Genomic DNA, 25105 nt, shown 5'->3' with positions numbered 1-25105 from the left:
GGCGGCATAGAGGTACCCCTTTGTGATAATTGGTTAAAACATATGTATTGCGATGATAATCCAGGTAATCCGAGCTAATTAGGACAAGGTGCGGGCACTATTGGTAATCTATGCATGAGGCTTGCAACTTGTAGGATATAATTTACATAATGCATATGCTTTATTACTACCGTTGACAAAATTGTTTCTTGTTTTCAAAATAAAAGCTCTAGCACAAATATAGCAATCCATGCTTCCCTCTTCGAAGGGCCATTCTTCTACTTTTATGTTGAGTCAGTTCACCTACTTCTTTCTGTCTTAGAAGCAAACACTTGTGTTAACTGTGCATTGATTCTTACATGCTTGCATATTTGCATTCATCATATTACTTTATGTTGACAATATCCATGAGATATACATGTTAAAGTTGAAAGCAACCGCTGAAACTTAATCTTCCTTTGTGTTGCTTCAATGCCTTTATTTAGAATCTATTGCTTTATGAGTTAACTCTTATGCAAGACTTATTGATGCTTGTCTTGAAAGTACTATTCATGAAAAGTCTTTGCTATATGATTCAGTTGTTTAATCATTGTCTTTACCATTGCTTTGAATCGTTGCATTCATCTCATATGCTTTACAATAGTATGATTAAGATCATGTTGGTAGCATGTCACCTCAGAAATTATCTTTGTTATCGTTTACCTACTCGAGGACGAGTAGGAACTAAGCTTGGGGATGCTGATACGTCTCCAACGTATCGATAATTTCTTATGTTCCATGCTTGTTTTATGACATTACTTACATGTTTTGTTCACACTTGATGTCATTATTATGCATTTTCTGGATCTAACCTATTGACAAGATGCCGAAGTGCCAGTTCCTGTTTTCTGCTGTTTTTGATTTCAGAAATCCTAGTAAGGAAATATTCTCGGAATTGGACGAAATCAACGCCCAGCATCTTAGAATTCCACGAAGCTTCCAGAACACCCGAGAGGGACCAGAGGAGAGCCACAGGCCCACCACACAGGTGGCCGGCGCGGCCCAGGGGGGGTGCCCCCCTATTGTGTGGCGGCTCCGTAACCCTTCCGACTCCGACTCTTCGCCTATAAGAAGCCCCCTGACCTAAATCTTTGATACGAATAAGCCACGGTATGAGAAACCTTCCAGAGCCGCCGCCATCGCGAAGCCAAGATCTGGGGGACAGGAGTCTCTGTTCCGGCACGCCGCCGGGACGGGGAAGTGCCCCCGGAAGGCATCTCCATCGACACCACCGCCATCTTCATCACCGCTGCTGTCTCCCATGAGGAGGGAGTAGTTCTCCTTCGAGGCTAAGGGCTGTACCGGTAGCTATGTGGTTAATCTCTCTCCCATGTACTTCAATACAATGATCTCATGAGCTGCTTTACATGATTGAGATTCGTATGATGAGCTTTGTATCACTATTAATCTATGTGCTACTCTAGTGATGTTATTAAAGTACTCTATTCCTCCTCCATGATGTAATGGTGACAGTATGTGCATCATGTAGTACTTGGCGTAGTTTATGATTGTGATCTCTTGTAGATTATGAAGTTAACTATTACTATGATGGTATTGATGTGATCTATTCCTCCTTTCATAGTATGATGGTGACAGTGTGCATGCTATGTTAGTACTCGATATAATTGCGTTGGTCTATCATGCACTCTAAGGTTATTTAAATATGAACATCGAATGTTGTGGAGCTTGTTAACTCCGGCATTGAGGTGCTCTTGTAGCCCTACACAATTAATGGTGTTCATCATCCAACAAAGAGAGTGTAGAGTGGTTTTATTATGTGATCAATGTTGAGAGTGTCCACTAGTGAAAGTATGATCCCTAGGCCTTGTTTCCGAATAGAAAAGCTACACCACAAAGATTCTTATCTCCCACGTCAACTGCACGCCAGCAAAGTATTTTCTGGTGCCATTGCCGGGGAGGTCACCGTTTATTTACTGTTCCACTGCATGTTTACTCGCTGCCATATTTTATTCAAATTGCTATTACCACTCATATACATTCATATTACTTGCATTTTACTATCTCTTCGCCGAACTAGTGCACCTATACATCTGACAAGTGTATTAGGTGTGTTGGGGACACAAGAGACTTCTTGCATTGTGATCGCAGGGTTGCTTGAGAGGGATATCTTTGACCTCTTCCTCCCCGAGTTCGATAAACCTTGGGTGATCCACTTAAGGGAAAACTTGCTCGCTGTTCTACAAACCTCTGCTCTTGGAGGCCCAACACTGTCTACAGGAAAAGAAGCGTGAGTAGACATCAAGCTATTTTCTGGCGCCGTTGCCGGGGACCTGAAGGAACAAGAGATTTCCTCCCTCGTCAACCACGCGCCAGTTGTAGACAGTCAGGGCCGCCGGATTTTTTTTATTTTTTTTATGTTTTGTTTGTTATTTTTAATTTTAACTATACTTAACAAAAAAAACTTAAAACTTGTAATTATAATTAATGAATTAGTAACTATAGTTAACAAAAAAACATAAAACTTGATAATTAACAAAATTCGCCGCGTGTCGCCTCCCTCGCCGTCGCCGCCCTCGCCGTCACCGCACCGCGTAAGAATCCGGCCCCGGCCAAATCCGCCGCGCCCAGCCCGTATGTCGCCGGCCGCCCTCGCCGTCGCCGCAGCCTCCCTCGCCGCCGCCGGCCAGAGAGAAGGGGCGACGCGTGCTGGCGTGCAGTTGACGTGGGAGTTAGAAATCTCTGTGGTGTAATTTTCCTTCACGTCCCCGGCAACTGCGCCAGAAAAAGAGCTTGATACGCGTACAACACGCGTCCGTTGGGAACCCCAAGAGGAAGGTGTGATGCGTACAGCAGCAAGTTTTCCCTCAGTAAGAAACCAAGGTTTATCGAACCAGTAGGAGCCAAGAAGCACGTTGAAGGTTGATGGCGGCGGAGTGTAGTGCGGCGCAACACCGGGGATTCCGGCGCCAACGTGGAACCTGCACAACACAACCAAATTACTTTGCCCCAACGTGACAGTGAGGTTGTCAATCTCACCGGCTTGCCGTAACAAAGGATTAGATGTATAGTGTGGATGATGATGTTTGCAGAAAACAGTAGAACAAGTATTGCAGTAGATTGTATTCGATTAAAAGAATGGACCGGGTCCACAGTTCACTAGAGGCGTCTCTCCGATAAGAATAAGCATGTTGGGTGAACAAATTACAGTTGGGCAATTGACAAATAAAGAGGGCATGACCATGCACATACATGATATGATGAGTATTGTGAGATTTAATTGGGCATTACGACAAAGTACATAGACCGCTATCCGAGCATGCATCTATGCCTAAAAAGTCCACCTTCGAGGTTATCATCCGAACCCCTTCCGGTATTAAGTTGCAAACAACGGACAATTGCATTAAGTATGGTGCGTAATGTAATCAACAACTACATCCTTAGACATAGCATCGATGTTTTATCCCTAGTGGCAACAGCACATCCACAACCTTAGAACTTTTCGTCATCTGTCCCAGATTTAATGGAGGCATGAACCCACTATCGAGCATAAATACTCCCTCTTGGAGTTACAAGCAAAAACTTGGCCAGAGCCTCTACTAGTAACGGAGAGCATGCAAGATCATAAAGAACACATAGATAATAGATTGATAATCAACATAGCATAGTATTCTCTATTCATCGGATCCCAACAAACACAACATATAGCATTATAGATAGATGATCTTGATCATGTTAGGCAGCTCACAAGATCCAACAATGAAGCACAATTAGGAGAAGACGACCATCTAGCTACTGCTATGGACCCATAGTCCAGGGGTGAACTACTCACTCATCACTCCGGAGGGGACCATGGCGGTGAAGAGTCCTCCGGGAGATGATTCCCCTCTCCGGTAGGGTGCCGGAGGCGATCTCCTGAATCCCACGAGATGGGATTGGCGGCGGCGGCGTCTGTGGAAGTTTTCCCTATCGTGGCTCTCGGTACTGGAGTTATTATCGACGAAGGCTTATGTAGGAGGAGGAGATAGGTCAGGGGGCGCCACGAGGGCCCCAGACAACAGGCCGGCGCGGCCAGGGCTTGGGCCGCGCCGCCCTAGCGTGTGGGCGCCTCGTCGCCCCACTTCGTTTCCTCCCCGGACTTCTGGAAGCTTCGTGGAAAAATAAGATCTTGGGCGTTGATTTCGTCCAATTCCGAGAATATTTCCTTACTAGGATTTCGAAACCAAAAACAGCGAAAACGAGCAAGCTGGCTCTTCGGCATCTTGTTAATAGGTTAGTGCCGGAAAATGCATAAATATGACATAAAGTATGCATAAAACATGTAGGTATCATCAATAAAGTGGCATGGAACATAAGAAATTATCGATACGTTGGAGACGTATCAACGCGCCGCAGGCCAGAGAGAGAAGGGGTGACGCGCGCGGCTGTTCATATGAATTTTATAAAAGTTGTAAAAATTCACCACCGCCAGGATTTGGACAATCTTTACATCTAAATGCATCAGCGAAACATGAGACTAATAAAAACACCACCACCGCAGATTATGTGACTAATAAAAACACCACCGCCGCCGATTATGTAACAAAAAAGAAACACCACCGCCCTTTCGCCACCGACCCCGCGTGTAGGCCGCCCCCTCCGTATACGCGCGGGGTTTTTTTTTGTTTTTTTTACGAGAGAGAGGTTCGGCACCGCCACCGCCACCGCCCTTTCGCCACCACCACCGGTCTCTCGGTCACGCGGTCACTGCGAGGTGAGGTCGATCGTCCGCATATACACATCTAATATGCGTCCCCCCCTCTCGCCTCCCTCGTCGCCCTCTCTCTTTATATGTAGAAGAGATGTGATAATGCTGGCATATACACAATTAATTAGTTTTTACTACATGTTTTCAGGAGTGACACATATGGCGGACGATAGAGCCGACCCGATTAGGGATAACTATAATCCGGAAGCCGAGGCACATCTTTTCGGCATCATAAACGGCAACATTCTTTATGTGCCGACCCAAGAAGATGAAGAAGAGTATATCTCTTCTTATCTGAACCTTGGCGGTGAAGATGAAGGTCGTCAGCGAGGTGATGACGAAGGAACGAGCACTGTTGATGGAGGTCAACCGTCGACAAACACCTCCGGTGATGTTCATAACCAATTAGCAATCACCACCTCCGGCGAGGTATATATATACATTGAGCCTCTGGTGATACAAATTTACCGATTTCAATAAATATGTGTATTAACTCGACTCTCTTTCTTATTTCAGCCCTCGGCCAGCGCATCGTCGAAAAAATCGGTGAAGAAAAAGCGTGGCAAAACCAAGACGCTGAAACAAGGAGTAATATATACCATTGATGTTATCAGTCCAAAAGGCAAGCCGCTGGAGCCCGAAGAGGCGTACACCAAGTTCATCAACCAATGCGGAGTCGTTGTTAGAGACAGTGTCCCGATCACCGTCCAGGAATGGCATGAGCCAGTGAAGGCACGTGTTGGTTTCAGTTTCGTCAGCAAGAGAAAGAAAAATGAATGTTGGAGAACGCTTATGGAGCATTTCGTTCTACCTCCGGAATACCGCAAAAAAGATGAATTCAGTAACGACGATCCGGAGGGACGTAAGAGGAGGAGGCTGGTCAAAGAGTTCGCTCTTCAGAAGATGGCCACAACATTCCGGACATACAAGAAAAATTTAGCGGCTCAATATGTCGAGAAGGGGAAGACTCCGGATTTCACCGGACAGTATGAGAAGCTGAAAGATGATTGGCCCGAATTTGTGAGGCAAAAGAAATCAGAGGAATTCAAAGCCATATCGGATAAAAATAAGGCAAATGCGGCTAAGAAGCAGTACAATCATATTATGGGGCCAGGAGGATACCGCCTTTCGGAGCCTAAGTGGCAGAAGATGGAGGATGACCTGAGGGCGCGACGAATCCCTCTAGGTACCGAGGGATGGGACCCTAGGGCCAAAAGCTGGTGGTACGGGCATGGGGGAACGCTAGACCCGGTGACAGGGGAGTGTACCCACCGAGACACAAAGTTTAAACCCACCCAAGCCCTTATTGACGCAATGAGGGATGCTCAAGAGGGGAAGATCAAGTTCAACAAAGAGAATGACCAGCTGACAAGAGCCCTCGGGAATCCTGAACATGGAGGACGTGTACGAGGCAAAGGCATCATTTCGTGGGAAGAAGGGTTTTCCCAGGAAAATGACCCCTACAGTTACAGAAGCCGTAAGACAAAGGCGGATCGGGAAAAAGATGAGCTGGCGCGGTTGGCATCGGAATTCAATGAGATGAAGAAAACCGTGGATGTACTAGTACAAGAAAGAGAGGCAGCTCGGACGCATGAAGATCATCCACCGGATGTCGGAAGCCAGCAGCGGAGAAGCTGCGTGGCTTCCACGGAGGCCCCACCGGCTGGTGCTAATGCACATGCACCGACGATCGAAATTACTGCACCGGAGCCTCCGGCGATCGAAATTACTGCACCGGAGCCTCCTCGCTACCCCGTGGATGATGTAAAGGAGATGAAAGAATGTCATCTGTATTATCCAATGGGGAACATGTCCATGAAGGTAGCCATCGGCAGTGCTTTACCATGTGAAGCTGGAGCACTCCACCACAACAACCCCATTCAAGATGGCTATGCTCGTGCCACGGTGGAGGACATAGTACAAGGGTTTGAGGACCTGGAGATTGACATTGCTACACCTGAAGGGGAGAGAAGACTTGGAGATGTCAAGCGCCAGTTCATTCTATGGCAAAAGAAGTTTATCAAGTTTCCAGGCGAGGCGCCAAGGCCAACAAGTCCACCCCCCTACGGTGGTGGTTGCGGTGGCAGTGGTGGTGGTGGTGGTGCTTCACCTACACCTCCTTCACGTCAGCCGACGCCGCCCCCCAATTCACCTCCGGCGGGTAAGCAGCCGCCGCCCCTGATCCGCCCCGGGCGGGTAAGCGTACGCCGCCCCCAATCCACCTCCGGCGAAGAAGCAGAAGCAGTCCTGGACTATTAACCCGGACCCTTACGTACCTAAGACCACAAAGGTACCGGAGCCATCACTGAAGCCTCTCCCCGCGAGGCCTTGGGAACGTAGTGCCGAGGAAGTCGACCCGGCCGCGGCTGCTCACCATGAGAAATGGAGGGCGGAATGCCAGGCGAGAAGAGAGCCCGAGCCCAAGCCAGTATATTCTGAAAAGGAAAAGAAGTGGGCTAAGTCATTTTTGAGCACACCGTCCCAAGCCGCGAAGAATCTGCCTGACGACTATGCACGTGAACTTCGTAGGCAGGCACTCATGTTGAAGGAGAAGAAAGAGCTGGCGGAGAAGCAGGAGAAGAAAGCCTTGGAGGAGGCCGAGAAAGAATTAGCAAGTAAAAAAAAAACGGGAAACGAGTTGCCCAGCTCGGGGAAGAAAGTAAACAATCGATCGCCCCGCTCATAGTGAAAGCCGCCGGTCCGGATGCTGAACTAATGGACCCCACAATCATAGCAGCTGCGGCAGAACAGGGAATGACCGTAACGGGTGCCAGAGAACAAGCGGCCCTGATCGGTATGACTCTTCGTGCACTGTTAGGCCTTGATGAGGCGCCAGTGAAGGAGGTAGTAATTACATATGTGCCGAATGGGCCTCTCGTCGAGCCTGCGCAGGAAGAGGATCTACCTCCACAAATGAAAAGTCTGCTGAAATGGTACAAGGGTTACATAAAAAATAAAAACGCCAAAGAATATATTTATGCGGAAGTTAGACATGAGCATCACTTCAAACATTACTATGTAACAATTCATCTGAGTGAATTGTTCCAGCTTTTCAATCTGCGCGAGCTCGACAAATCTATCATCAGTTGCTACGTTCTGTAAGTGATTTATTTCTACCCCATCTCGTTCATATTGCATGAACTATATATATGTCCTAACTATATTGTTGTGTACGCTATTATGCAGAATGAAGATTAAGGAATGCAGAGTAAGGAACATGCATGATGTTGGGTTCAATGACCCACACATCGTTAATGGATATGTGTTAGAAAAACACCCCGCCGACGTGGAGGAAGACCTGTGGCGGTTTCTTACAAAGCAGGAACTCAAAAGTGATATTCTATTTCCTTACCATTTTGGATGAGTGTTTCTGTCTTGAGCACATTCTCTTTTGTTTACTCCATGCATGGTATGTGGCTAATCGATGAGTTATGCATGACTGTGCATGTATCATGTGACAAGGGATTAACTTGTCAATGCCTACGGGTTGTAGACTAGAGTTTAGTTGGAAGTAGAGGGCAAGTAGATCTCGAAGGTTTCAGCCGAAAAGTACTCGACGATATGAAAACTAGGGTTCGTGAGACAATAATTAGATGCTTTCTTTGTCCCTCGACTCCCCCTTATATAGGAGGTGGAGCCGAGGGATTCGTATTGTACAAGTTACAGAGTCCGGGAGGGTTTCTAACTCATCCCGCAAGATTACAAATATCATCTCCTAATACAACTCTAGCTTTCCTTAATAACAACTTGGGCTTCCGATTCTTCTTATTCTTCGAGTCGTAGGCCTTCAGTAAACCCCGGGTACTTTCTTCGGCAGGCCCATTGGGGATGCCTATGTCAGTAGCCCCCGAGATTTTGCTTGAATCGTAGAGTCAGGGAAAATCTCCACTGTTTATATTTACTCGACAACTTTAAACTTCCTTATATTTCTTCATATGAATTTCTATATTGTACAGGGATAATGGTAGTTGGGGCTAGTTCATCTGACGGATCAGGTACTAGTTAACTGCTCTAGTGGCAATCCGCAAAAACCTATTTCAAGATCACGTCCCTGGACATGATCTCGGGATACTGGTGTAAACTTCGACAGGTGCCGCTTAAGGTCTTACCATTCTGTCAAGTCCCAGTCGTATTTATCGGGTACCTAACGCGTCCGTTAGGATTTTTCTTCGTATCTGTTGATACGGATAAAAGTAGCAAACCGACGTCAGAGACGGCGCCACGCCACACAGAACGGATCTGGGGTCTTACCTTCGCAAAGTTTTGCGGCATTCAGAAATTTTTCGCAACTTTGGCGTTCTGAGAATATATTGTCGGGTGCTTATTCGGCTGTTGGAATGGCACATTTTATTGAGTCAACGGATGACTTATATTTTTCTCCCGATGGGAGTATATGTAGAGATACTCATAACTCGAAATATACTCTCTTGTTCTTCTATCTTAATAATTTCATCGGGCACGCAAACAGCGTTCCCGATGGGAGTAGCCCTCGAGGCTACAGCCAAGGACTTGTGCTTGGGTGTAGGCTCCACGCCTTATGCCGCTATATTTTCTTTCTCTCCCGAAATTTTCAAATCTCTCGGGTGCGCGAACAGCGCTCCCGATGGGAGTAGCCCCGAGGCTATGAGCAAATATTTGTATTTGATCATAGGCTCACACCATTTCTATTTTGTCTTTCTCGAATTTTTCATTTTTCCAAAGTAGCCCCCGAGCATTTGATTAAAAACTTGTATTTGATCAAAAGCTCTCCAATATCTTTTGCTGTCGCCTTTTTTATGAAACTGTTAAGCCGAAATTTTCTCTTGCTAATGTGACATCATTGCTGTCGATAGCCACGACCGCTATTCCTGGAAATCGCGAGAAGTTCTCTCTCGCTGCCTTGCGGGCCCAAGTTACACATCGTATTGACACGTCGTGCAAGTGGGGGACACACTTCCTCCGCTTTTCCTAGCGCACGCACTGTAACTCTTCCAGGGTGAAATTACTTTTTTACCCCTGTTCCACGTGTACATCATCTGCCGCACACTTTTTCCATCCAACGGTACGCCGCTTCGCCGCACCTCTATTTAAGGTCTCCATCTTCTTCCTCCAGCACTTTCGCTCGCGCCGCTCCTCTGCTCTCCTCTGCAAAAGTCCCCTCTTGCGCTCCATAACTCCCTGAGCTCAACCATTCTCACATTGTGTTCCTGCGCCATTGTTGATGCCACCGCGCAGATTGATCAGGCACAGCACTCCTGAATCAAAGATGGCTTCCGCAGATCTAGGGAGCGCTGAGTGGGAGAGATCCAAAATCTCCGCCCAAGACATCAACCTCCTGAAGAAACTGGGGATCAGCAAGAAGCCAAAGGCGCTGTGCTTCCCCAGCGAAGAAAGCTACCCAACCCCTCCAATGGAGTATCGGGTTAGTTTCGTCGATCATCTCATCCGCGGCCTCTCTGCCCCCATTCACCCTTTTCTTCGAGGGTTGCTTTTTGTTTATGGACTACAACTTCATCACCTCAGTCCCAACTCTATCCTCCATATTTCCATCTTCATCACCCTTTGTGAATCCTTTCTCGGCGTCCAGCCTAACTGGGCGTTGTGGAAACGCATCTTTTTCTGTCGCCGCAATGGCTCTCCCAATGTCGCCTATAACATAGGCGGCGTTGTTATCTGCGTTTGCCCTGATGTTGATTACTTCGATGTCAAATTCCCTGACTCAGTTCAAGGGTGGCGCAAAAAATGGTTGTACATCCATGAGGAGAATCATGGATGTGCTGAAGACAACATCCCTCCTTTTGACGGTGCCGAGAAAATCTACCGCCGCCACTCCTGGGATGCAGAGGCTACCGACGAAGAAAAAACGGCGACGGAGGCACTGATGACCCGCATCCATGAGCTCCAAAGCACCCGCGGTAAAGAACTATCGGGTATCCAAATCACGGCATATTTCCTTAGGATCAGAGTGCAGCCTCTGCAGGCTCGCAAAAATCCCCTCTGGAAGTATGCTGGCGACAATGATGTGGATCGCCTGTCGGTGGATTTGCCGGTCAAGGACTTAGAAAAACTCGTCCAGAAAATTTCCTCCCTCAGCAAAAAAGATGCTGTCCCCTCTTCTTGTCGGGTAAAACCATACAGCGCCACCAATGCGCTTCCCAAGGTAACTTTTGTCAACTCTCTATTTTTGTTTGACATCCTTTGCATAACTCCTTTATTGACATCCTTCTTTGCTTTGTACAGAACCATCCAGATATTGTCTCTCTTCCTCCCCTTCCTGAAGGTGGGGAAGTCGAAGAACGAGCCCTTGTCACTGATGACAACCAAGATGCTCCTTGCCCTGAGAGTGAACCCGCAGGTTCTCGAAAATCTGCGGGATCCTCTGAAAAGGAGGCTGGCTCTGAGGCTACCACATCGGCACAGTCTCCTCCTCCTGATGTTTCTCCAAAGAACAAAAGGAAGAGGACAGACGTCGAAGATTCTGGCACCTCCAAAGCCGAAGAAGCTACTCCTTCACGTCGGAAGGCAGCTTTCGATCCATACCTTGACGCCCTCGTCAGTTCGTAAGTTACTCCTTGGCTCTCGCTATTTTGATTCTTAAAGTCTTTTATCTATCTTGCTTATTATGCTGTCGCCATTCAACCGTAGTGGTGACGAGGAAGAAACGCCAGCTATGGATGCGACTGTTCGAACGAGTACGTCACATACTTTAGTTGTTTCTGAAGTGCAAGTTGAAGGAGAAGAATCTTCGCCTCCTCAACAAAACACCGACGCACCTACTCCTCCTGCAAGCCCCCTTGTCCCTTCACCAAAAAGGGCGAGGGTTGAAACAATCACGGAGCCTACCGTACAATTGGGTAGCTCCTCGACTCCTCTTTTGGATGATGTAAGTCCTTGAATGCTTTCTGATGTTGTCGATGTTTTCACTATTTGCTTGTTTTCATTTTGTGCTATCGCACTCTTTCCCATACCGACGCTTTCTTTCTCTATCTTTCTTTGACAGCCTTTGATTAAGGAATTCATTCGCTTCGGTGCCCAATTCATTGGGTACTGATACGTCTCCGACGTATCGATAATTTCTTATGTTCCATGCCACATTATTGATGATATCTACATGTTTTATGCATACTTTATGTCATATTTATGCATTTTCTGGAACTAACCTATTAACGAGATGCCGAAGAGCCAGCTTGTTGTTTCTCGCTGTTTTTGGTTTCAGAAATCCTAGTAAGGAAATATTCTCGGAATTGGACGAAATCAACGCCCAGGGGCCTATTTTCACACGAAGCTTCCAGAAGATCGGAGAGCTAACGAAGTGGGGCCACGAGGTGGCTAGATGATAGGGCGGCGCGGCCCAAGCCCTGGCCGCGCCACCCTATCGTGTGGGCCCCTCGTGACGCCCCTTGACCTGCCCTTCCGCCTACAAATAGCCTTCATCGTGAAACCCCCAGTACCGAGAGTCACGATACGGAAAACCTTCCGGAGACGCCGCCGCCGCCAATCCCATCTCGGGGATTCGGGAGATCACCTCCGGCACCCGCCGGAGAGGGGATTCATCTCCCGGAGGACTCTACGCCGCCATGGTCGCCTCCGGAGTGATGAGTGAGTAGTCTACCCCCGGACTATGGGTCCATAGCAGTAGCTAGATGGTTGTCTTCTCCTTATGTGCTTCATTGTCGGATCTTGTGAGCTGCCGAACATGATCAAGATCATCTATCTGTAATGCTATATGTTGTGTTTGTTGGGATCCGATGAATAGAGAATACTATGTTATGTTGATTATCAATTTATGTCTATGTGTTGTTTATGATCTTGCATGCTCTCCGTTATTAGTAGGGGCTCTGGCCAAGTTTTTGCTAGTAACTCCAAGAGGGAGTATTTATGCTCGATAGTGGGTTCATGTCTCCGTGAATCTGGGGGAGTGAGAGAAACCTCTAAGATTATGGATGTGCTGTTGCCACTAGGGATAAAACATTGATGCTATGTCCGAGGATGTAGTTATTGATTACATTACGCACCATACTTAATGCAATTGTCTCGTTGTTTGCAACTTAATACCGGAAGGGGTTCGGATGATAACTCGAAGGTGGACTTTTTAGGCATAGATGCATGCTGGATAGCGGTCTATGTACTTTGTCGTAATGCCCGATTAAATCTCACAATACTCATCATATCATGTATGTGCATGGTAATGCCCTCTCTATTTGTCAATTGCCCAACTGTAATTTGTTCACCCAACATGCTATTTATCTTATGGGAGAGACACCTCTAGTGAACTGTGGACCCCGGTCCTATTCTTTACATATGAAATACAATCTACTGCAATTGTTCTACTGTTCTCTGCAAACAATCATCATCCACACTATACATCTAATCCTTTGTTACAGACAAGCCGAGTGAGATTGACAACCTCACCGTTTCGTTGGGGCAAAGTACTTTGGTTGTGTTGTGCAGGTTCCACGTTGGCGCCGGAATCCCCGGTGTTGCGCCGCACTACATCTCGCCGCCATCAACCTTCAACGTGCTTCTTGGCTCCTACTCGGTTCGATAAACCTTGGTTTCATACTGAGGGAAAACTTGCCGCTGTACGCATCACACCTTCCTCTTGGGGTTCCCAACGGACGCGTGTTGTACGCGTATCAAGCTCTTTTTCAGGCGCCGTTGCCGGGGAGATCAAGACACGCTGCAAGGGGAGGCTCCACCTCCAATCTCTTTACTTTGTTTTTGTCTTGCTTTACTTTTATTTACTTCTTTGTTTGCTGCACTATATCAAAATAAAAAAAAATTAGTTACTTGTTTTACTTTACTTAATTCCATGCATGTTTTTATTTCACTAGTTAGGCTTAATGGAAAACGACAAAAATATTAGAGATCTTTATAGTATTTATCTTGAGTTAGGACATGAGGTGTTTGAAGAGAAAATTAAAAAACCTATGGAACTTTATATGCGTGCTAATGGCAATGTTATTAGTATGAATGCTTTGAACACTATTATTGCTAATGCTATGGAAGAATTTAAGCTTGGGGAAGCTGGTTTTGATTTGCATGATATTTTTAGTCCCCCAAGCATGGAGGAGAAAATTTACTTTGATGATACTTTGCCTCCCATTTATGATGATAGTGGTATTTTGGTGCCACCTACTATGGAGGATAAAGTTTATTATGATTCCAATATGCCTCCCATATTTGATGATTATGGTGATAATGATAGCTACTTTCTTGAATTTTCCCCCACTACAATTAATAAGAATGACTATGCTTATATTGGGAGTAGTAATTATTTTATGCATGAGACTCATGATAAGAATGCTTTATGTGATAGTTATATTGTTGAGTTTGTTCATGATGGTACTGAAAGTTATTATGAGAGAGGAAAATATGGTTGTAGAAATTTTCATGTTACTAAAACACCTCTCTATATGCTGAAATTTTTGAAGTTGCACTTGTTTTGTCTTCCTATGCTTGTCACTTTGTTCTTCATGAATTTGTTTATTTACAAGATTCCTTTTAATAGGAAGTGGGTTAGGCTTAAATTTGTTTTGAATTTGCTTTTTGATGCTCTCTTTTGCTTCAACTACTATTTCTTGTGAGCGCATCATTAAAATTGCTGAGCCCATCTTAATGGCTATAAAGAAAGCACTTCTTGGGAGATAACCCATGTTTTTATTTTACTACAGCAATTTTGTTTTATATTTGTGTCTTGGAAGTTGTTACTACTGTAGCAACCTCTCCTTATCTTAGTTTTGTGCATTGTTGTGACAAGTAAAGTCATTGATAGTAAGGTTCATACTAGATTTGGATTATCGCGTGAAACAGATTTCTTTGCTGTCACGAATCTGGGTCAAACTCTCTGTAGGTAACTCAGAAAATTATGCCAATTTACGTGAGTGATCCTCATATATGTACGCAACTTACATTCAATTTGAGAATTTTCATTTGAGCAAGTCTGGTGCCTCAATAAAATTCGTCTTTACGAACTGTTCTGTTTTGACAGATTCTGCCTTTTATTTCGCATTGCCTGTTTTGATATGCTCGATGGATATTTCGATTCCATTGACTTTCAGTAGCTTTGTGCAATGTCCAGAAGTGTTAATAATGATTATGTCACCTCTGAACATGTAAATTTTTATTGTGCACTAACCCTCTAATGAGTTGTTTTGAGTTTGGTGTCGAGGAAGTTTTCAAGGATCAAGAGAGGGAGATGATACAACATGATCAAGGAGAGTGAAAGCTCTAAGCTTGGGGATGCCCCGGTGGTTCACCCCTGCATATATCAAGAAGACTCAAGCTGTCTAAGCTTGGGGATGCCCAAGGCATCCCCTTCTTCATCGACAACATTATCGAGTTCCTCCCCCGAAACTATATTTTTATTCCATCACATCTTATGTGCTTTGCTTGGAGCGTCGGTTTGTTTTTGTTTTTGTTTTGTTTGAATAAAATGGATCCTAGCATTCATTGTGTGGGAGAGAGACACGCTCCGCTGTTGCATATGGACAAATATGTCCTTAGGCTTTACTCATAATATTCATGGCGAAAGTTTCTTCTACGTTAAATTGTTATATGGTTGGAATCGGAAATGATACATGTAGTAATTGCTATAATGTCTTGGATAATGTGATACTTGGCAATTGTTGTGCTCATGTTTAAGCTCTTGCATCATATACTTTGCACCTATTAATGAAGAAATACATAGAGCATGCTAAAATTTGGTTTGCATAATTGGTCTCTCTAAAGTCTAGATAATTTCTAGTATTGAATTTGAACAACAAGGAAGACGGTGTAGAGTCTTATAATGTTTACAATGTGTCATTTATGTGAGTTTTGCTGCACCGCTTCATCATTGTGTTTGTTTCAAATAGCCTTGCTAGCCTAAGCCTTGTATCGAGAGGGAATACTTCTCATGCATCCAAAATACTTGAGCCAACCACTATGCCATTTGTGTCCACCATACCTACCTACTACATGGTATTTCTCCGCCATTCCAAAGTAAATTGCTTGAGTGCTACATTTAAATTTCTATTCTTCATCTTTACAATACATAGCTCATGGGACAAATAGCCTAAAAACTATTGTGGTATTGAATATGTACTTATGCACTTTATCTCTTATTAAGTTGCTTGTTGTGCGATAACCATGTTCCTGGGGGACGCCATCAACTACTCTTTGTTGAATATCATGTGAGTTGCTATGCATGTTCGTCTTGTCTGAAGTAAGGGAGATTTACCACTAAAATGGTTAGAGCATTGCATAATGTTAGAGAATAACATTGGGCCGCTAACTAAAGCCATGATCCATGGTGGAAGTTTCAGTTTTGGACAAATATCCTCAATCTCATATGAGAAAATTAATTGTTGCTACATGCTTATGCATATAAGAGGAGTCCATTATCTGTTGTCTATGTTGTCCCGGTATGGATGTCTAAGTTCAGAATAATCAATAGCGAGAAATCCGATGCGAGCTTTCTCCTTAGACCTTTGTACGAGCGGCATAGAGGTACCCCTTTGTGACACTTGGTTAAAACATGTGCATTGCGATGATAATCCAGGTAATCCGAGCTAATTAGGACAAGGTGCGGGCACTATTAGTATACTATGCATGAGGCTTGCAACTTGTAAGATATAATTTACATAACACATATGCTTTATTACTACCGTTGACAAAATTGTTTCTTATTTTCAAAATCAAAGCTCTAGCACAAATATAGCAATCGATGCTTTCCTCTTTGAAGGACCTTTCTTTTACTTTTATGTTGAGTCAGTTCACCTATCTCTCTCCACCTCAAGAAGCAAACACTTGTGTGAACTGTGCATTGATTCCTACATACTTGCATATTGCACTTGTTATATTACTTTACATTGACAATATCCATGAGATATACATGTTACAAGTTGAAAGCAACCGCTGAAACTTCATCTTCCTTTGTGTTGCTTCAATGCCTTTACTTTGAATTATTGCTTTATGAGTTAACTCTTATGCAAGACTTATTGATGCTTGTCTTGAAGTACTATTCATGAAAAGTCTTTGCTATATGATTCAGTTGTTTACTCATGTCATTTACATTGTTTGGATCGCTGCATTCATTACATATGCTTACAATAGTATGATCAAGGTTATGATGGCATGTCACTCCAGAAATTATCTTTGTTATCGTTTACCTGCTCGGGACGAGCAGAAACTAAGCTTGGAGATGCTGATACGTCTCCGACGTATCGATAATTTCTTATGTTCCATGCCACATTATTGATGATATCTACATGTTTTATGCATACTTTATGTCATATTTATGCATTTTCTGGAACTAACCTATTAACGAGATGCCGAAGAGCCGCTTGTCGTTTTCTCGCTGTTTTTGGTTTCAGAAATCCTAGTAAGGAAATATTCTCGGAATTGGACGAAATCAACGCCCAGGGGCCTATTTTCACACGAAGCTTCCAGAAGACCGGAGAGCTAACGAAGTGGGGCCACGAGGCGGCCAGATGATAGGGCGGCGCGGCCCAAGCCCTGGCCGCGCCACCCTATCGTGTGGACCCCTCGTGACGCCCCTTGACCTGCCCTTCCGCCTACAAATAGCCTTCGTCGCGAAACCCCCACATCCGAGAGCCACGATACGGAAAACCTTCCAGAGACGCCGCCGCCGCCAATCCCATCTCGGGGGATTCAGGAGATCGCCTCCGGCACCCTGCCGGAGAGGGGATTCATCTCCCGGAGGACTCTACGCCGCCATGGTCGCCTCCGGAGTGATGAGTGAGTAGTCTACCCCTGGACTATGGGTCCATAGCAGTAGCTAGATGGTTGTCTTCTCCTTATGTGCTTCATTGTCGGATCTTGTGAGCTGCCGAACATGATCAAGATCATCTATCTGTAATGCTATATGTTGTGTTTGTTGGGATCCGATGAATAGAGAATACTATGTTATGTTGATTATCAATTTATGTCTATGTGTTGTTTATGATCTTGCATGCTCTCCGTTATTAGTAGGGGCTCGGCCAAGTTTTTGCTAGTAACTCCAAGAGGGAGTATTTATGCTCGATAGTGGGTTCATGTCTCCGTGAATGCTGGGGAGTGAGAGAAACCTCTAAGATTATGGATGTGCTGTTGCCACTAGGGATAAAACATTGATGCTATGTCCGAGGATGTAGTTATTGATTACATTACGCACAATACTTAATGCAATTGTCCGTTGTTTGCAACTTAATACCGGAAGGGGTTCGGATGATAACCTGAAGGTGGACTTTTTAGGCATAGATGCATGCTGGATAGCGGTCTATGTACTTTGTCGTAATGCCCGATTAAATCTCACAATACTCATCATATCATGTATGTGCATGGTCATGCCCTCTCTATTTGTCAATTGCCCAACTGTAATTTGTTCACCCAACATGCTATTTATCTTATGGGAGAGACACCTCTAGTGAACTCGTGGACCCCGGTCCTATTCTTTACATCTGAAATACAATCTACTGCAATTGTTCTACTGTTCTCTCGCAAACAATCATCATCCACACTATACATCTAATCCTTTGTTACAGCAAGCCGGTGAGATTGACAACCTCACCGTTTCGTTGGGGCAAAGTACTTTGGTTGTGTTGTGCAGGTTCCACGTTGGCGCCGGAATCCCCGGTGTTGCGCCGCACTACATCTCGCCGCCATCAACCTTCAACGTGCTTCTTGGCTCCTACTGGTTCGATAAACCTTGGTTTCATACTGAGGGAAAACTTGCCGCTGTACGCATCACACCTTCCTCTTGGGGTTCCCAACGGACGCGTGCTGTACGCGTATCAGGTACCGTGAGTACGCTAGCAAAGCTGAAGGTAATGACTCCCTGCTTTCCTTTACCCATGACTTCTTGCTCCTTTTTTGCCGCGATTTTGACTATTTTTGACTATTTTGGCAGAAAAACTTGCGGAGGCCAACAAACGTGCCGACACACTTGCTCAGAAATTAGAGCAAAGTGAGGAGGCTCGTAAGAAGGCCGAATCAGATGCTAGCAAGGCTAGGGAAGATGCTGACAAAGGCAAAAGCAGAAGCTGCTGGTGTCGAGGAACTTCAGAAGAGGCTTCATGACGCCGAGTCTGCTTTGAGCGAGCATAAAACCGCACAAACTGCTCGTGAAGAGGCGATTACGAAGCGCTTGAATTCAAAAAACCGTCGCTTTGTCAGTAAGTGCCCGCTCTATTTTGCATCCTTTGGACTTGCTTTTCTTTACTTGTTTGTTGACCAATAAATTTTTTGCCTCGACAGGGAAAACATCTCAAGAATATGAACTTGAAGATCCCGACAATGATCCTCTTCTTGGCGCACTTGCTTTCGTTGAGTTTCACGGAGAAGAAGCACGCGACGGCATTGATCAGGCCAAGGAAGGATTGTCGCGGCTCTTCCCCTACTTCTTCCCGAAGAAAAAGGAACCCGCCACTTTTCTTGCTCTTGCCAAGTGCTTCAATCCCGAAGAAGATCTTGGACTGAAGCTTCGCCAAGAAAATATGAAGGTTGCCGTCGAAAGTACTGTTGCCCTGGTTGCTGACAGCCAGCAAAGCGTTGACTGGACCAAAGTTGGCGACACGCAGGAGATGGAGACCACAAAATGGCAAACGCTGATCAGGGCTGCAAAGCCCAACTCAAAGAAGATCCTCGCCTATCTTCGATGCAAGCCAACTCCTACTCCTAGCTCGTCGAAGCCGGAGGTCTAGTAGAATGCCCTATCTTTTTCTGTTTTTGTTTTTACTGCTTCTTTTGATGTTGTCGTCACAGTAGCTTTGACGACAACTGTCGTAGTAATTCTTTTGAAAAACTCCCTCTGTAATATCTGTGTAAATTTCCCGAAGATCAATGGAGTTCTATGTTGCGTGATCATTGATACTGAAATTTTCTTTTCCAGTTGATATTTGATAACTACTCCGCACATCCTCATCCTGCCGATACTTTTCATGCTTCCTCCTTTTCGAAGAAAACTCCTATCGATGATAACCTTATCGAAGGTTCTTCAAGTAAACACGCCTCGCAAGATTTGCAAGAACTTCGTCAGCAACTTCAATCCATGAAAAAACAAATGCTTGTACTAATGGAACAGTCTCGAAGATCTTCAGAGAGGGAAAAAGTGGCTCTTCAACAGGCTCAGGATGCTATGGCTGTGAAGGATGCCGCGGTTGCTGAGGCTACCGAAGCTTCTTCTCGAGAAAATTATATGCTTCAACTGATGACTGATGCCAGCCTGGATATGACAGGTATGCTTCATGCATTTAACCATGCTTGATGTCGTTCCTGCTATTTTTCTTTCTTTAATAATTTCTCCGCTAAAACAGGCTCATTTTTGGATACTGCTGCCGAAGATCAACGTGTTGAGGCTCGAGCCAATGTACTACTCAGACTTGCTGCACAACATGGTTCTAACTTTTGGGTTACGCCTGAGCGTACTCGCCAAATTGTCAGATTCCAAGATCGCACGGGTCAGGTCCGTGATTTCCTCGACTTCTGTACAAGGACCTTGTTTTTAGTTTATGGGACCATGTTTCCGCGCAACAAGATGCCAGAAACTCTTCCTGATTTGATGGAAAAATTTCGAGATGCCCCTCGAATCCATGGCTTTGTGCGCGCCCAACTATCTGCCGACGCAAGATTTGCTATGATGATGATAAAAATTTGCTATCCAAAATTGCGCATGAATCAAGTTGTTTCCAAGTGCCTGGCCAAGATGTCAAAAAGGAAAAGAAACATGGGCAAAATTGACGATATTGTGACTCCTGTAGCAGAAGATATGATGGATGAACTTCTTCGGATGGATGCTGAGTTCTTCGTGAAGGGTAGCTATGCTGAGCATAGTACTCGTGCTACAAATGAGCGAATAACCATAGATCATGTGCTAGGCATTCACTGAGGATTTTTCTTTTATCTTGCTGTACTTTCTCCACTGTTGCGTCTTGTATGTTGTGAGCATAATCTATATTGTAAAGCCACCAAATATGTATATGTATTTTTTATTTTTGATCGTCAAGCCCCCGAGTGTTTTGGTGGCGACTTTCTATATTGTTTTGTGCGAGGTTTTAAACCAAGGCACTCGAATTGTAACGAGTATACTATATTTATGGGAGTTAGCCCCTGATCTTCTTTTTATTTGGCGAGGTGTTTTGTACCAAGGCAAAATATTTTTTGCAAGTTGAGTTCATCTATGTTGTGTATATTTTGTAACCTCGAAAGAGTTAGCCCCCGAGCGTGTCGAAGAACAAGAAGTATATCTCCACTATTTTTATTATATTGCAGCACCGCGAGCCCGCCTCATTAAAAACCTTTCCAGCCCCACTCGGTGCCCTGAAAAGGAAAAGAGTGCGTCTGAAAACTCGCGGGCGTTTCAGTACATTGTATTTTTACAGCGGAGGACTATATTTCGACTCTAAGCGTAGAATCGCCTGAGTTGCGCCACGTTCCAGGGATTTTTCTCTGGAGCTCCTGTCTTCTTATCCTTGATCCTGTACGCTCCTCCTTCAATTACTTCTGTGACGATGTAAGGGCCCAGCCATGGCGACTCGAGTTTTTCAGTACTTTGCTGATTGAGCCGCAGGACTAAATCTTCGACCTGAAAAGATCTTGGCCGCAATCATCGACTGTGATAGTTTTTCAGGTCTTGCTGGTACTTGGTGACCCGTGAGAGTACTTCATCTCGAGCTTCGTCGAGTGCATCTACATCGTCCTCCAAAGCTCTTCTTGAAGTTTCTTCGTCATACTCTGTGACTCTTGGGGAGTCATGCTCTATTTCGATCGGTAGTACTGCCTCAGCTCCATGGACGAGGAAGAACGGAGTTTCTTTCGTCGCCGTATTTGGTGTTGTTCGAATACTCCACAAAACACTTGGCAATTCCTCTGGCCAAGTATGCTGAGCCTTTTCAAGCGGTCCTAGCAAGCGCTTTTTAATACCATTGCAGATGATAACATTGGCTTTCTCGACTTGACCATTGGTTTGCGGGTGCCCAACTGACGCAAAGTGCAATTTAATGCCTACTTCTGCGCAGTATGCCTTGAATTCCTTGGACGTGAAGTTGCTACCATTGTCTGTGACGATGTTATGAGGTACTCCAAATCGAAAGACGATATTCTTCACGAATTTTATTGCTGTCGCTGCATCTGGTGAATTTATCGGCTTTGCTTCTATCCACTTGGTGAATTTATCGACAGCAACCAACATGTACTCGTATCCTCCTGGAGAGGCCTTGTGCAATTTTCCCACCATGTCGAGACCCCATTGGGCAAAGGGCCAAGACAATGGTATTGGCATCAGCTCTGCTGCCGGAGAGTGGGGTTTTGCGGCGAATCTCTGGCACGTGTCGCAGGTTCGTACTGTCTCTTTTGCATCCTCGATTGCTGTCAACCAGTAAAATCCAGCCCGAAAAACCTTGGCCGCAATAGCTCGACCGCTCGCGTGGTGTCCACATATTCCCTCGTGTACGTCTTTTAAGATTACCCTTCCTTCTTCGGGTGTAACGCACCTTTGCAGCACGCCTGAAATACTTCGCTTGTATAACTCCCCTTTGACCACTGTGAAAGCTTTGGATCGTCGAATAACTCGCCTTGCTTCGACTGGATCGTCGGGTATTTCTTTCCTTAGGATGTACGATATGTACGCTTGCATCCATGGGACTTCTACCATCATCACTAGCTCCTGGTCCTCTTCTTCGTCTGGAGCTTCTTTGAGAGGCACCGAAGTTTTCTCCTCCTTCGTCTTCTTCTGCGCCTTCTTTGGCTTTGTGGATCTCTCAGATATCTCTTCCCAAGACACACCTGGCGGGATTGCAAGGCACTACGACCCGATGTTTGCGAGAACATCGGCTTCATCATTGCTCAGCCTACTAATGTGGTTTACTTCGCATCCATCAAACAGCTTCTCAAGCTCGTTGTACATCTCCTTGTATGCCATCATGTTGTCATTGACTGCATCACATTGGTTCATAACCTGCTGAGCTACCAATTGTGAGTCACCAAATATTTTTAGTCGAGTTGCACCACAAGCTTTCGCCATCTTCATCCCGTGTATAAGAGCTTCATATTCTGCTTCATTGTTAGATGCGTTTGGGAACGTCATTCGTAGGACATACTTCAATTTGTCACCTTCAGGTGATATGAGTATCACCCCTGCACCAGCTCCTTCTACTCTCTTGGATCCATCGAAGTTCATGGTCCAAGTTCTCGACAAATCTGGGGGTCCTGTGTTTTGCAGCTCCATCCACTCTGCGATGAAATCTGGCAGAATTTGTGACTTGATTGCCTTTCTTTTTTCATACGTGATGTCCCGAGGGGAAAGTTCTATTCCCCAAAGGGAGACACGCCCTGTAGCTTCTGGATTGTTCAGTATATTTGATAGAGGTGCTTCGTTGACCACTATTATCGGGTGTGCCGAAAAATAATGGCGCAATTTTCTTGCTGTTGTGATCACTCCATATGCTAACTTCTGATACTGCGGGTACCGCTGTTTGGAAGGCGATAAAACTTCACTGATGAAATATACCGGCCTTTGCACTCCATGGAGTTTTCCTTCTTCTTCTCTTTCGACAACTAGCGCCGTGCTAACCACCTGAGGTGTGGCTGCGATGTATAGGAGGAGAGGTTCCTTCTCTTTCGGCGCCACCAAGATTGGTGGTGTCAAAATTGTGCGCTTTAAATCCTCGAAGGCTCTATCGGCCTCTTCGTTCCACTGGAATTTCTCCCCTTGCTTGATTAAAGCGTAGAACGGTAACGCTTTTTCTCCCAGCCTGGTGAGAAATCTGCTTAAAGCTGCGACTCGCCTAGTTAGCTGCTGTATTTCCTTCAATTTTGTTGGCTTCCTCATTGTTACGATAGCTTGGATTTTTTCGGGATTTGCTTCAATCCCTCTTTGCTGAGACTAGAAACCCAAGAAGTTCTCCTGCGGGGACACCAAAGGAACACTTCGTCGGGTTCAACTTGAGGCAGAACTTGTCGAGGTTGTCGAAGGTTTCCTTCAGATCCTCGATTAGCGTCGTCCCCTTTTTTGATGTTATGACGACATCGTCGATGTACACTTGTACATTTTTCCCAATCTGTGTTGCTAAGCACTTCTGCATCATCCTCTGGTATGTTGCTCCCGTGTTTTTCAGACCAAAAGGCATTGTTCTATAGCAAAACATGCCATAAGGTGTGATGAACACTGTTTTGACCTCATCTTCTTCTTTCAATCTAATCTGGTTGTAACCAGAATATGCATCCAGGAAGGAAAGACATTCGCATCCTGCCGTGGAGTCGATAATTTGATCGATCCTCGGGAGGACAAAGTGATCCTTTGGACAATGTTTATTGAGACACGTAAAATCGACGCACATGCGAAGGACTTTAGTGTTTTTCTTCGGCACCAACACTGGATTTGCTACCCATGTGGCTTTTGTATGCAGTTCCTTGATAAAACCAGCTTCTCTTAGTCGATCGATTTCTGACAGCATAGCTTTACGGTTTGGCTCCGAAAAACGCCGCAAAGGTTGTTTGATTGGTCTCGCTAGTGGATCCAAGTTTAGGTGGTGCTCGGCAAGTTCCCTGGGTACTCCTGGCATGTAAGCTGGACACCATGCGAAGATTTTCCAGTGCTCACGGAGGAACTCGACGAGCGCGCTTTCCTATGCGAGGTCCATGTCTGTTGCAATGGACATCGTCTTTTTCGGGTCTGTCGGGTGAATCTGCACCTCCTTAGAATTTTTCTCAGTGTTGAAAGTTGATTCTTTGTTGGGCCTTCCTACGTCTGGCAACACATCATAGTCAGTCGTGAGCCTTGACGCCATGTACTCTGCTTGCATCCCGAAGGTTTCTGACAGTCGATGAAAATCCTTATCACATTTATCGGCTAGCGCAAAGCTTCCTTTGACTGTGATTGGTCCCTTAGGTCCAGGCATCCTCCACAATAGGTACGTGTAATGTGGTACCGCTATAAACCTGGCGTATGCTGGTCGTCCCAACAAAGCATGGTATTGTGATGGGAAATCCACAACTTCGAATTCCAGCTTCTCTATCCTGTAGTTTTCTCGGGTCCCAAATTGAACGTTGAGATTAATCTTCCCTAGCGGATAACTTGGCTTCTCTGGTGTGATACCGTGGAATCGCGTATCGGTTGGTTTCAGGTTTGCTAGGGATATGTTCATCTTCCTTAATGTATCTGCATACATAAGGTTTAAACTGCTGCCGCCATCTATGAACACTCGAGATACGTCGAATCCTGCAATTACTGCAGGTAAAATAAGTGCTGATTGCCCTGGCCGAGGAACTTGCTGTGGATGATCCGCTATTGTGAAGCCAATATCTTGCCCTGACCAGTTAAGATACTAGACTGTTGGTGGAGGCATGTTTTCTGCCATGAACACCTGTCGCGAGATTACTTTCTGAGCTCTAATGGATGGCCTGCCTTTCTGAATCATCGAGACC

Source organism: Lolium rigidum, chromosome 6, assembly GCF_022539505.1.
Source record: "Lolium rigidum isolate FL_2022 chromosome 6, APGP_CSIRO_Lrig_0.1, whole genome shotgun sequence".
In the NCBI taxonomy this organism is placed as follows: Eukaryota; Viridiplantae; Streptophyta; class Magnoliopsida; order Poales; family Poaceae; genus Lolium; species Lolium rigidum.
This window is presented reverse-complemented; position numbering follows the sequence as displayed.